Source organism: Musca vetustissima, unplaced genomic scaffold (genome assembly GCF_032173495.1).
Source record: "Musca vetustissima isolate MV318-11 ecotype Yass unplaced genomic scaffold, APGP_CSIRO_Mvet_v1 utg9944, whole genome shotgun sequence".
Taxonomy (NCBI): Eukaryota; Metazoa; Arthropoda; class Insecta; order Diptera; family Muscidae; genus Musca; species Musca vetustissima.
The window spans coordinates 133883-147686 of NW_026883372.1; the positions used below are offsets into that span (position 1 = coordinate 133883).

General features: G+C 34.7%; 1 protein-coding gene across 1 annotated transcript in view; it reads right to left on the reverse strand.

The window, feature by feature from the left end:
* Nucleotides 1-3797: 3797 nt before the first annotated feature.
* Nucleotides 3798-13804, reverse strand: part of LOC133330232 (uncharacterized) — a 121930-nt gene continuing 111923 nt past the window's right edge. Inside the window, exon 4 of the mRNA XM_061538695.1 lies at nt 3798-3813. The gene's annotated coding sequence lies outside the window, so the exon portion shown is untranslated. The remainder of the gene's footprint in view (nt 3814-13804) is intronic.

The following is a 13804-nucleotide window of genomic DNA, read 5'->3' on the forward strand; positions in this document are numbered from 1 at the left end:
CCTCCTCACTGTGTGATGTAAAATATTTGTTGTGCTCTGTTAAGACTTTATTTGCAGCACAATTTAAATTACAACCCTAGCGAAGAATGTTTTTTTCTAGTGTTTTTTTTTCTTCTTCAACTTTTTAATGGCCTATGGTGGATGACAGTCTGTTTGAACCGTCACTAAAGTCAAAATTTCCGTTTTTTCTTACTATTTATTCTCTAGAATGTTTCTGTTGACCGCGTAAACACGCCATTGTTGCGCTTCGTAAACAACAATCTAGAAAAAAGTTAGTCAACATCAAGTCCAACATCAAGAATATTGTAAATCAAAAAAAGGAAAAAAACACGAAACGAAAGAAAAATATTGAATGCGTTCGTGTGCCATCCGTCAGAAAGTGTTGTACACAATGGATGCTTGTCATTTTTTTTAGTTCTTGTCATTGTTGCAGTTCGCCATGTATATTTCAAAATATCACGAATTAAAGGTGGACCTATGTATATGACCAACTAAATGAATGAGGCGGAAAAGAGGGAAAATATAATATTGTACACAATAAAAAACCAGTGAGCGGAGCAGTATAGTCGGACGGGGCCGACCATATGATACCCTACACAACTACCACAGGCATGCTTATACATGGGCCCAATCCCCTTCTCCATGTTAAAATTCGCGATATATGGCCCATAATTGCAGCCTCTGGAGCGACCAGATATACCGAAAAAAATAAAGTTTTTGATCCATTTCATCCCCTAAATATTAACCGATCCTTACCGAAAACAATAGGGGTCTTCATTGGCCAGAACCCATCCTACATGCAAAATTTCGTGAAGATTGGTCCATAGCTGTGGCCTGTATCGTGTTTACAAATTATAATGGACAGACGGACGGACACACATGTCTAGATCGACTCAGCTAGCCGAGATATGACAATCGGTATACTTAACGGTGGGTGGCAAGACTTTGAAAAAAAAATCAAAATTCGTTCATAAGGAAGTCTTTGAAAAAATATTTTTTTAAAAATACACCCTAAGGAAGTCTTTGAAATAAATATTTTTCAAAATCCACGACTAAGAAGTCTTTGAAAAAACATATTGTTAAAAATCTGCGCCTAAGGAAGTCTTCGAAAAAAAAACCAGTAAGGAAAGTAGTAAAGTCGGACTGGGCCGACTATATGATACCCTTCACCACTTTGGGTAAATCTGAACCGATTTTCGGGAAACTTTGCGCACATCATTCTCGATCTTATTCATTACTCTGTGCCAAATTTCGTGCAAATCAAAAGATTTCCAGGAACATTAGTAGACTATTTACCTAAAATCGGGCGAAGCTATATATGGGAGCTATATCTAAATCTGAACCGATTTTCGCGAAAATTTGCACACATCATTCTAGACCTTATTCATTACGCTGTGTCAAATTTCGTGCAATTCGAATGATATATAGGAGCTTTGGTGCACCATTTTCCTTAAATCGGACGAAAATATATATGGGAGCTATATCTAAATCTGAACCGATTTTGCCCAATGTCAATAGGGTTCGTCCTTGGGCCAAATAAGTGACCTATGCCAAATTTCATCCAAATCGGAACATAAATGCCACATGCACTTTGTTTACAATTTAACACCAACAGACGGACGGACGGACATGCATAAATCGACTCAGAAAGTGATTCTATGCTTATTCTCAAATGGAACCATGGGTCTATTTCGATTATTTTTGCCTGTTACAAACATATGCACAAAGACATAATACCCTGTACCACAGTGTGGTGAAGGGTATAAAAAAAATCCGCGCCTAAGGAGTCTTTGAAAAAACATATTGTTCAAAATCCGCGCCTAAGGAAGTCTTCGAAAAAAATATTTCTTTTAAATATATTTACTTCTTTTAAATATATTTTTAAAAAACCTTGCCTTAGTAAAACTTTGAAAAGAATGTTTCAATGATTTTAAAGACATATTTAAAAGAAAAACCTGGTCATTCATGGTATTTAAAAACCCAGGCCTTTCGTAGTGTTTAAAATATGTTTTTAAAATCCACGCCTAAGGAAGACACTGGAAAAAATATTTTTAAAAAATCCACACCTCATATAGTCTTTAAAAATTTTTAAAGAAAACCGCGCTTGAAAAATATTTATAAAATGTATATAAAAAACCAAGCCTATGGAAGTCTTTAAGTCTTTATTTTTAAAATATTCAGGACTTTTCTATAGACAAAATAATACCTCCTGTAATTATTATGTGCGAGGCTGATTATATAGAAGTAGAGCTAGAGAGAGAGCTAGTTGTTTATATTTTAAATTCAATATTTTATTCGGTTTTATTACAGCCTTTAGTTTATTTTTATGTATAGTATTTTATTTTATTACAAGACACATAATATATATACAACATGCCACCAAGAATGTCTGCCAGACAGACCGGCTGTCTGTCTGCGTTGTCGTAATGGCATCATGCTGATATTTATTTTGATATCTCGAAGACGAGCAAAAATGTGAGAATGTGCGAATGTTGATGCTTTTATTTTCTAGAGAATTTGTTTAATTAAGAAAAAAACAAAAACAACAACGGAATGATATTCTAATATTATTTTAGTAAGAAAGAAAAACCAAGAAAACAAAAAAATGGCATTAACCTTGTTTTCACTGTAGGTTGGTATCGGACGGTATAACTAGCCAGCCAATGATTCTAAGAAGATAACTAATAACAACAAATCAATGTTATGATGTGAATTTAAAATATTATAAAAATAAATAAAAACATATAAACTGTATTTAATTTAATGTGTTCGTATAATATTAAAAACCAATCCTTACAATATTTAAAATATTATTTTTGGAAAAAACAAAAAAAAAATATTTTTTATCAATTTTTATTTTTAATTCATATTTTATTATTATTATTTTTTAGCTGGTCATATGTATATAATTATTTTATCTCGATTTTATCATTGTAAAACACTTTCTAACTTCAACACGTGCCATCAACAATTTGGCAAATTCGCACAATTTTCGCCTTGCCAAAAAATCGAAAAAAATGAAATAATGAAATGCCTGTCACATTAAGGCCTATTATTTATTCGCATTGTAGCAATGATTAAAAATCTAAAGTATATATATATATAGATATTTGTGAAAACATATATATGTTGCTACTAATACCACGAGCATTCCTGTCCACTGCATCAGTTAATGCTAACTTTAACTAAATTGGCAAAGAAATTTGGCCAAAAGCCCATAAACGTGCTAAACGAAATATATTTAGGAATTTATATATTTCGTTCACAATAAAAATCTTAATCGATTTAATTGCGACTCCCAAATATTTTCAAAACATCACACACACTTAATAGTCATTGAAAAAAATATATATTTAAAAAACAAAGCTATAATACCCTGACAACATAGTTGTGTAGGGTATAATGAAGGTATCTGATTGTCCTTGAAAAAAAAAATATATAGTTAAACCAGTGAAAGGAGCAGTATAGTCGAACGGGGCCGACCATAAGATACCCTACACAACTACCACGTTTCTCTGTGAGTGAATAGCTATCGTATGAACTAGGATAAAGCCAATCGGTGAAGATCTTCCTTATTTTTGAACTTGGTTTTTGGTCTGTACAGAACTTCTAATTACTTGTACAGCTTCAAGGTTGTGTAAAGATGTTATATAACTGTGGCCTACCGCCATAAATAAAACATAAAAAATAAGTTTTGAAATTCAGAGAAGGATTTCATCCCAATATTATTATCTGATCATCACCGAAATTATAGGCGTTGTCCTTTACCATACCTGGATCCTCATGGAAAAAAATTCAATATATATTTCCGCCCTCTAGTGTGGTAATGGGTTACTAAATAATATCTGAATACATAAGCACCTGTAAATATTTAAGTGTAACTCCCACATTCGAGTACAAACGACAATATAATTGGTATCAATTTAAAGGTCAACAACTCCTCTTGGATATACTATCAACTTCTCGGGTCTAGGCCATTTAGGGATAAATATATACGCTATAGAATACAAATTTTGCATTTTTCACACAAAAGTCAGGGTCCATTTGACCCGCTAAATAGTGACCGTTCTTTATCAAAACAGACATGCTTATTCTTCGGCCCAATCCCCTTTCTATGTAAAATTTCGCGATGTTTGGTCCTCAATTGCGGCCCCATGAGCGACCAGAAAATCAAAGAAAAATAACGTTTTTGGTCCATTTCATCCCCTTAATATTAACCGATCTTTAACAAAAACAATAGGGGTTTTTATTGGGCAAATCCCATCCTATATGCAAAATTTCGTGAAGATTGGTCCATAACTGTGGCCTGTATCGTGTTTACAAATTATAATGGACAGACGGACGGACACACATGTCTAGATCGACTCAGCTAGTCGAGATATGACGATCAGTATACTTAAAGCTAGGTCTAGGACCAATATTTCGCGGCGTTACAAACTCTTGGGGCTGCACAAAGCTATAATACCCTGACAACATAGTTGTGTAGGGTATAAAAATCCTTGCCTTATGTAGCTTTTGAAATGTATATTTAAACCAGTGAGCGGAGCAGTATAGTCGGACGGGGCCGACCATACGATACCCTGCACAACTACCACGTAACCCTAACTTTCTACGGATATTTATTCCCAGCCTGGGCCATATATTTCGTGGTAGTTGCACCCCCTTGCCCGATTAGAGACCAACAGCACCTCTTCCACATACTGACATATTTTCCGAATATTACTAATATTCAGTACAGTCCTTCTAATTACTTGTCCATATTCCCTTCACCGTGGGTTGTATTGTGATGTTCGACTTATAATTGTGGCCGAAAAAAATAAAAAAAAAAACAAAAAAAGTTTTCGGTCCAATTCATACCAATATTATTATCTGATCATCACCGAAAATTATTGGCGCTGTCCTTGACCATACCTGGATCCTCATGGAAAACATGAGAGGAGCGACCAGAAAATCAAAGAAAAATAAAGTTTTTGGTCCATTTCATCCCCTTAATATTAACCGATCTTTACTAAAAACAATAGTTGTCTTCATTGGGCAAAATTTTGTGAAGATTGGTCCATAACTGCGGCCTGTATTGTGTTTACAAATTAAAGTGGACACACGGACGGACACACATGTCTAGATCTAGAGCTAGTCGAGATATGACATAAAGGTGGGTGTAGGACCAATATTTCGCGGCGTTACAAACTATTGGGGCTGCACAAATCTACGGCTTTTTTAGTCTTGGAAAAAAATATTTTTCAGAAAATCCAAGCCACTGATAGTCTCAAAAAAATATATATATATATATTTTTAGAAAATATATTAAAAAAAGCTACTAATTTTTTAGAAAATCCAAACCGCAGATAATCTCAGCTAAAGCATCATATTATATAACGATTATTGTAAGTAATAAAAGTTGTTCATTATTCGTGATATATTTGAAATGTATTCCAAGGAAATAAACACCGTCTGTCTGTCTGTCTGTCGAACTGTCTGTAAGACATGATTTTTTTGTTTGTATTAGAATAACTTTGATATTGTGCCAAATCCCCTTGGTTTGAAATATGACAACGAAATTAGAGGCAAATAAAAAAAATAACGGCTAGTCGATCCCCAAAGAAAAAAAGAAGACTGCCTTTGAAACATTTTAAAATAATAAACAAATATATGTATATACACACATATATATAAACATATGTACGTTTATATGTACACATGTATGGTATAGTAACATCAATCTGAAATCTTTATGTGAAAATTCAAAAGAACAGCAACAAAAACCATGAACGATGAAAACTTCAAACATATTGAATTTATTATTTTGTTTTGAATTTCATCCGTAGACAGGGTGTATAAATTTTCATGTTCGCCTAAAGTTGGAAGCCCAGTTTTTTTTTTCCTTCTACACCTTTGGATGACCTTTAGAAGAATATGGACATAGGTAAAATACAAAAAGACAATAAAAAAATATTTTCTGGGTGAAATGTTTTATATTGGATATTTATTTCTCAAGGTTCAACAAATACACATTTTATGATATGTTCATTTTAATGAAAAATCGAAGGTGTGGATTTAAAAAAATATTTTTTTTTCAGAAACAATAAGAGGCGTGGATTTATAAAACTATTTTGTTAGAGGTGTGGATTATGAATATATTTTTTCTAGGACAATAATAGGCGTGATTTTATAAACATATTTTTCAAGGACTATAGACTATAACGGGCGTGGATTTATGAAAAGATTTTTTCACGAGACTAAAAGAGGCGTGGATTTATGAAAAGATTTTTTCACGAGACTAAAAGAGGCGTGGATTTATGAAAAGATTTTTTCACGAGACTAAAAGAGGCGTGGATTTATGAAAAGATTTTTTCACGAAATATTTTTTTCAAAGACTGCTGAGACTTGGACTTATGAAAATATGACTTTTCAAGGACTGCTGAGTCGTGAATTTATGAAAATATTTTTATACCCTTCACCAAACTGTGGTACAGGGTATTATGTCTTTGTGCATATGTTTAACAAAAGGAATCGAAAAGATATGACATAATTCCTTATGAAAATATGACTTTTCAAGGACTGCTGAGTCGTGAATTTATGAAAATATTTTATTTCAAAGACTACCGTCCGTCCGTCCGTCTGTTGATGTTAAATTGTAAACAAAGTACAGGTCGCATTTATGATCCGATTTGGATGAAATTTGGCACAGCTCACTTATTTGGCCCAAGGACGAACCCTATTGAAATTGGGAAAAATCGGTCCAGATTTAGATATAGCTCCCATATATATTTTCGGCCGATTTTAGGTAAATGGTGTACCAAAGTCCCTATATATCTTTCGATTTGCACGAAATTTGGTATAGCCTACTGAATTAGGTCTAGAATCATGTGTGCTAAGTTTCGTGGAAATCGGTTCAGATTTAGATATAGCTCCCATATATATTTTCGCCCGATTTTAGATAAATGGTGTACCAAAATCCCTGAAAATCATTTGATTTGGTCGAATTTTTACATAGTGTATAGAATTTAGTCTAGAATGACGTGTGCTTAGTTTCGTGAAAATCGGTTCAGATTTAGATATAGCGCCCGATTTTAGGTAAATGGTGTACCAAAGTCCCTATATATCTTTCGATTTGCACGAAATTTGGTATAGCCTACTGAATTGGGTCTAGAATGACGTGTGCTAAGTTTCGTGAAAATCGGTTTAGAATTAGATGTAGCTCCCATATATAGTTTCGGCCCAAAGTGGTGAAGGGTATCATATAGTAGGCCCAGTCCGACTTTGCTACTTTCCTTACTGTTTTTTTTTTTCAAAGACTGCTGAGGCGTGAATTTATGAAAATATATATTTTTTTATTTTCAAAGACTGCTGAGTCGTGGGTTTTATAGCTATTTTTTCAAAGATTGTTAAGCCGTAGATTTTTTAACCATTTTCTCAGAGTCTATTAAGATATATTACCCTTATAATCATCCACCATAAACTATATTAGCTTTATGGTCATTTGCAATGCCTTCGACAATTCTTATGTTCACCTGGACTATGTGCAAGTATCATAGTCTTACATTGCCATCCCTTACTCTACCACCTCTTTGACCTCCTTCTTTTATGACTCAAAATTAAATTTTATTAGAATCGATGACAAGGTGTTGTTCGAAGAACAAGTAACGCCTTATACATCAACCTCTATTACAACAACTAAAAAAACGTTACCGTTGTTATATCAACACAATCCCAGATCAGCCCAGTTTACACACCCGCAAAGACTTGGTAAATCTTTATCGGAAATAAAAACTAGTGGAAATAGTTGAAGTGAAGAAAAAAAACAACCAATCATTCTCCGTAGCATTCAAAGGTCATTTCTTAGTTCATTTATAACAAAACTGGGTGTAAATGGGATTCTATTTCAAGACGATGTCACCATTTACACATCGTAGTTGTTTACGCTGTTGCTGTTGTTGGTGTTGTTTTTATTACTGTGGCTCTTGACGTTGGTGTTTGCTTTCACATTTCGTTTTCTTTTGCTTTGGCAATTTATTCAACAAGTTGCCATGGCTTGACGACATGTTTTGGTTTGCACCCCAAAAGGGGTAATACAACATAACCGTAGTGGGTTTGTTGGCGTACCTACTTACATATGTATGTGTGTGTTACTTTTTTTTTACTTTTCAAATGGAATGTAGGGGGCGTTCGGGTGTTTGAATGGCTAAGCACTCCTTCAAGCTAATTTGAGAGTATTTACAACAGCAACAACTCACATTTCTCACCCAGATGACACTGAGGAAATCAAAGAGTAACTAGTATATATGTTTATGTGTGTGTATGCCTGCATATCTACTGGGAATCTAAAGGAAGTGCAATCAACTGCTATATAGAGCATTTCTCTACTGCTTCACACACACCCACATACACGCACATTGTGACATATATATATATATAGCTGATGTAATGCAATTTAATAAACTTCGAAGAAAATGCCACAATGTCAGATTTTAGTATTTTTCGGATTGTGACAAATAAAAAAGAGGTCAGTTGTGTCATGATTTAAAGGGGTGTGCAAATCATACAATCTATAATTTGTCAAGGTAACTTAACTAGGATGGGAATATACAGAACTTATATGTTGAAACCTCAACGATTGAAATATATTTCGGAAATCAATTGTTAAATTAATTTAAACTTTAAACTTAATTTAAATACCTACAAAGAAATGGAGAAAACGCAGAACAAAACTTACCTGAAAAGGAAAACAGAAATAATTAATAACAAAATAACTTTATTTTAAAAATGACAATAAAATTGCGTTAGAAAATGAGCTAATGGTGATGAACGTTGTGGTAACCCCTATAAAAATCCACACTGAACATTCGATTGTGTCCTTTCTCCTTCTTCTTTCTAACATAGACAGTCTGAAGAATATTTTTATCTTAACTCAACCTAAAGAAGATCGAAAAACTTTAATAATAAAAGAAACAAGTGTAGGTACCCTCTCCATAATTTATTTTGTTCTATAGACGAGTTAGGCAATCATCTGATGAAAAACTGAATGTTTTCGTATCAGGGAAGACCACACCATTTTTTCACGACCGTTTAAAGGCAATCTTTTTATAATTTTAAAACGAAGTGATTAGAGCTGATTTTGCAAATCCAAAGAAGTCTTCTGCCTTTTCATTTACAGAAGACTTAAAAGATCTCCAAACGAGATCCGTATTATCCCATCCTATTATAGGAAGACAAGGCGAGGGATCTTTTTATAGAAGACCCAGAAATATTGTTTAAAGTCCAATAGGTAGGAGACCAAGAGGTATGCTTATAGGAGACCAAAGTTCAGATAAAGTTCAAATGTCAGACATAGAGCTCCTGCTATAGAAGACAAAGAGTTTTACTTATAAAATACCAAGAGGTATTCTTTCTTCTAGGAGGACAGGGAGTGTTCCCATAGAAGACTAAGAGGTATTTTTATAGAAAACCAAGACGTATTCCTATAGGAAGCCGAGGGGTCTTCATAAGAAGACTTAGAGGCCTTATTGGAAACCAAGAGGTCTTACAGGAAACCAAGGAGTCTTCCCATAGAAAACAAAGAGGTCTTCTTATAAGAGACCAAGAAGTCTTCTTATATAAGGCCCAACTGTCTTCCATAAGATCGTCTCATAAAATATAGAAGACCAAGATGTCCTGAAATGGAAGAGATGTTCCTATAGAAGGCCAAAAGATCTTCTTATAGAAGACCAAAAGATCTTCTTATAGAAGACCAATAGATCTTCTTATAGAAGTCGAAGATGTCTTCCTATAGAAGACCAAGATGTCTTCTTATAGAAGACCAATAGGTTTTTTTATAGAAGACCAAAAGATCTCTTTAGAAGAACAAGAGGACTTCCTATAGGAGACCAGGAAGTCTTCTTATATAAGATAAAAAGTCTTCTTCTAGGGGACCAGGGGATATTCCCATAGAAAAAGACGTGTTCTTATAGGAGACCAGGAAGTCTTCTTGTAACAGGTGAAGAGGACTTCTAATAGAAGGACAACAGGCTTTTTAACAGAATAACAAGAGATCTTCCTATGCAACACCAAGATGCCGTCATGTAGGGAGACTACTTATAAAAGACCAAGAGGTTCAAGTATAGACTACTAAATGGCCTTCTTATAGGGAACTAAGAAATAGTCTAACAGAAGAACCAAACAATTTATTATTCTATAAAAGAACTTAAGACCTTAAGACCTAATATTAGCATGACTATGAAGTTAACATTAGATCATTTTTTTTTCAACAACAAAAAATACAATTTTCTTATTGAAATATCCTGTAGAAGAAATATGTTCGTATAGAAAACCTGTCGACATTTTTTTTAAAAAAAATATTGTGGAGGCCTTTGTCTTCTGTTGAGACATTCTTGAATTAGTGTAGATTCGAATTATACGAAAAATATCCTTTAAGAAAAATATAAATTACTCTGTCCGTGAACTCCGATATAATAAAATATTCAATTTTTTCTATATAAATGTACATTAAATAAAAAAATAAATAAAATATTTTCAATTACAATTGCTTTCTATTTTTAATCGATCCTCAATAAATTTGTCAGTTTGTTATTTGACTGGCAGCAGCAGCAATTGAAATGAATTCCAAATCAACAGCTGTAAATTATTTGCCCTTTGTGCCGCCATCGGTTCACTTTATTAGTTCGATTTCCATTTCAATTTCTATTTCATTTCGCAACAAATAAAAAATAAATGGTGTATTTTTTGTTTTGGTTTTATTGTTTTAATTTTTACGAAATCTACATTTCCTTCTGCCGGACGGTTGGTTGGCGATGACACTTTCTGTTTGCAATTTCGTGTTGTTTTTGTGTCTTCCGAGACTTGGCAGGGCGTTAGGCTTCCTTTCTTCTAATTCCGTACCAGCCATGAAAAAGAAGAAGCAGCAGCGAATAATTTACAAGTTAATGTACTGCAAAGTTGTGGTCCATGACAAGCTATGCCGGCTGGCCGTAAAGAAATGTGTGTTGGCTGGCTGGCTGAACATGAGAAGTCTTGGCGAGGGGTTGTAGCGGTGTCAGTATTGGAATTGCTCTTAAAAAGGCAACATGAAAATGTGCGACATTTCTAGTGAATTATGCCAAATAGAGATGGCATTTCCTTAACAGCTGTTTTTAATGTTTCATGGCACAGCCATGGAGGATGAAGGCATAATGAAAAAGGTATCTCCATCTAATGCAGTGAGTGTGTGTGTGTGTATATGGGTATTCGTATACATGTAGTTCAAATGCCCTGGTAGACAGCATAAAAATAAACATAAAAATCAACAAGTCAAGAGACTCTGAGATATTAGCCTTAGATAGACACCAAATGAATTACATTTCTAAATTATACACTCAGTGCACCCAAGGAAATGGAACGGAAAGGAATTAACCAAAAAGCCAAAGGGTCTTACTGAAACAACAAATAAATATTATGGCTCAAATTAATCGAAGGTGATAGATCTTAATCCACAAAAATAGAAAAGTGTGGCTAAGGACACAATATCCGTACTTCTCATCAAAAATAGAGATAGCAAAGAAACTAGTAAGTTTTTAGAAGTCTTATGGGATTTAATTTTTATAACAAGAAAAATATACGATATGTGAATATCAAACTATTTAAATATTAAAAAAAACTATCTCCCTCTCTCTTTCTCACAATAACGCTGTATTAAATTTCAACCGACTTGCATTATCAACTCAACTGTTCATTTCATTTTGAATTTCCTCCAGTCATATTGCAAGTTGAGAATAGCTGAAGCTACATTTTCGTTGGAAATTCGAAAAAACGATTTTCGTGAAAATACAAAAAAAGTTTGTTTGGTAAACAAAGCCACAACCCATGAAAACAGTCAAGGAAACACTGAAAAGTTTTGTACAAAAAGAATTCCATCAGAAAAAGAACAATTATTTATTCTCTGGTGGGTTTGGGGTTTTCTTTTTTTTTTCGAAAACATAGCAAACAACAAATATTGAACACTTCGGGGAAGCTTACACCATATGACATTTCTGTGGATGACATATCGGTATCATGTTGACTTCCAGAAGATATTTCTACAGACAATTCGACAGGCGATACTTGATGGTGTTTTTATAGGAGACAAGCAGGTAGGTCAGTAGGTCTTCTCATATAAGCCCAGCAGATCTTGCTATAGATGACCAGAAGATTTTCTAACACTAGACCAGTAGGTCTACTTAAAGAAGACCAAAACCTCTTCTTATAAAAGACAAGAAGACCGATCGCTTTTCTTATAGAAGACCGGTCGCATTTCTTATAGAGATCGGTTGGTCTTCTTATAGAAGATCGGTTGGTCTTCTTATAGAAGACCGGTTGGCCTTCTTATAGAAGACTGGTTGGTCTTCTTATAGAAGACTGGTTGGTCTTCTTATAGAAGATCGGTTGGCCTTCTTTTATAAGACCGGTTGGTCTTCTTATAGAATACCAGTAAGTCTTCTTATGGAAGACCGGTTGGTCTTCTTATAGAAGACCAGTAAGTCTTCTTATAGAAGATCGGTTGGTCTACTTATAGAAGACCGGTTGGTCTACTTATAGAAGACCGGTTGGTCTTCTTATAGAAGACCGGTTGGTCTTCTTATAAAAGACCGGTTGGTGTTTTTATAGAAGACCGGTTGGTCTTCTTATAGAAGACCGGTTGGTCTTTTTACAGAAGACCGGTTGGTCTTCTTATAGAAGACCGGTTGGTCTTCTTATAGAAGACCGGTTGGTCTTCTTATAGAAGACTAGTAGGTCTTCTTATAGAAGACTAGTAGGTCTTCTTATAGAAGATTGGTTGGTCTTCTTATAGAAGATTGGTTGGTCTTCTTATAGAAGATTGGTAGGAGTTTTTATAGAAGACCGGTTGGTCTTCTTATAGAAGACCGGTTGGTCTTCTTATAAAAGACCTGTTCGTCTTCTTATAGAAGACCTGTTCGTCTTCTTATAGAAGACCTGTTCGTCTTCTTATAGAAGACCGGTTGGTTTTCTTATAGAAGACCGGTTGGTCTTCTTATAGAAGACCGGTTGGTCTTCTTCTAGAAGACCGGTTGTTCTTCTTATAGAAGACCGGTTGTTCTTCTTATAGAAGACCGTTTGGTCTTCTTATAGAAGACCGGTTGGTCTTCTTATAGAAGACCGTTTGGTCTTCTTATAGAAGACCGGTTGGTCTTCTTATAGAAGACCGGTTGGTCTTCTTATAGAAGACCGGTTGGTCTTCTTATAGAAGACCGGTTGGTCTTCTTATAGAAGACCGGTTGGTCTTCTTATAGAAGACCGGTTGGTTTTCTTATAGAAGACCGGTTGGTCTTCTTATAGAAGACCGGTTGGTCTTCTTATAGAAGACCGGTTTCGTTTTCTTATAGAAGACCGGTTTCGTCTTCTTATAGAAGACCGGTTTCGTCTTCTTATAGAAGACCGGTTGGTCTTCTTATAGAAGACCGGTTGGACTTCTTATAGAAGACCGGTTGGACTTCTTATAGAAGACCGGTTGGTCTTCTTATAGAAGAACGGTTGGTCTTCTTATAGAAGACCGGTTGGTAGTCTTATAGAAGATCGGTTGGTCTTCTTATAGAAGATCGGTTGGTCTTCTTATAGAAGACCGGTTGGTCTTCTTAGAGAATACCGGTTGGTCTTCTTATAGAAGACCGGTTGGTCTTTTTACAGAAGACCGGTTGGTCTTCTTATAGAAGACCGGTTGGTCTTTTTACAGAAGACCGGTTGGTCTTCTTATAGAAGACCGGTTGGTCTTCTTATAGAAGACCGGTTGGTCTTCTTATAGAAGACCCGTTGGTCTTCTTATAGAAGACCGGTTGGT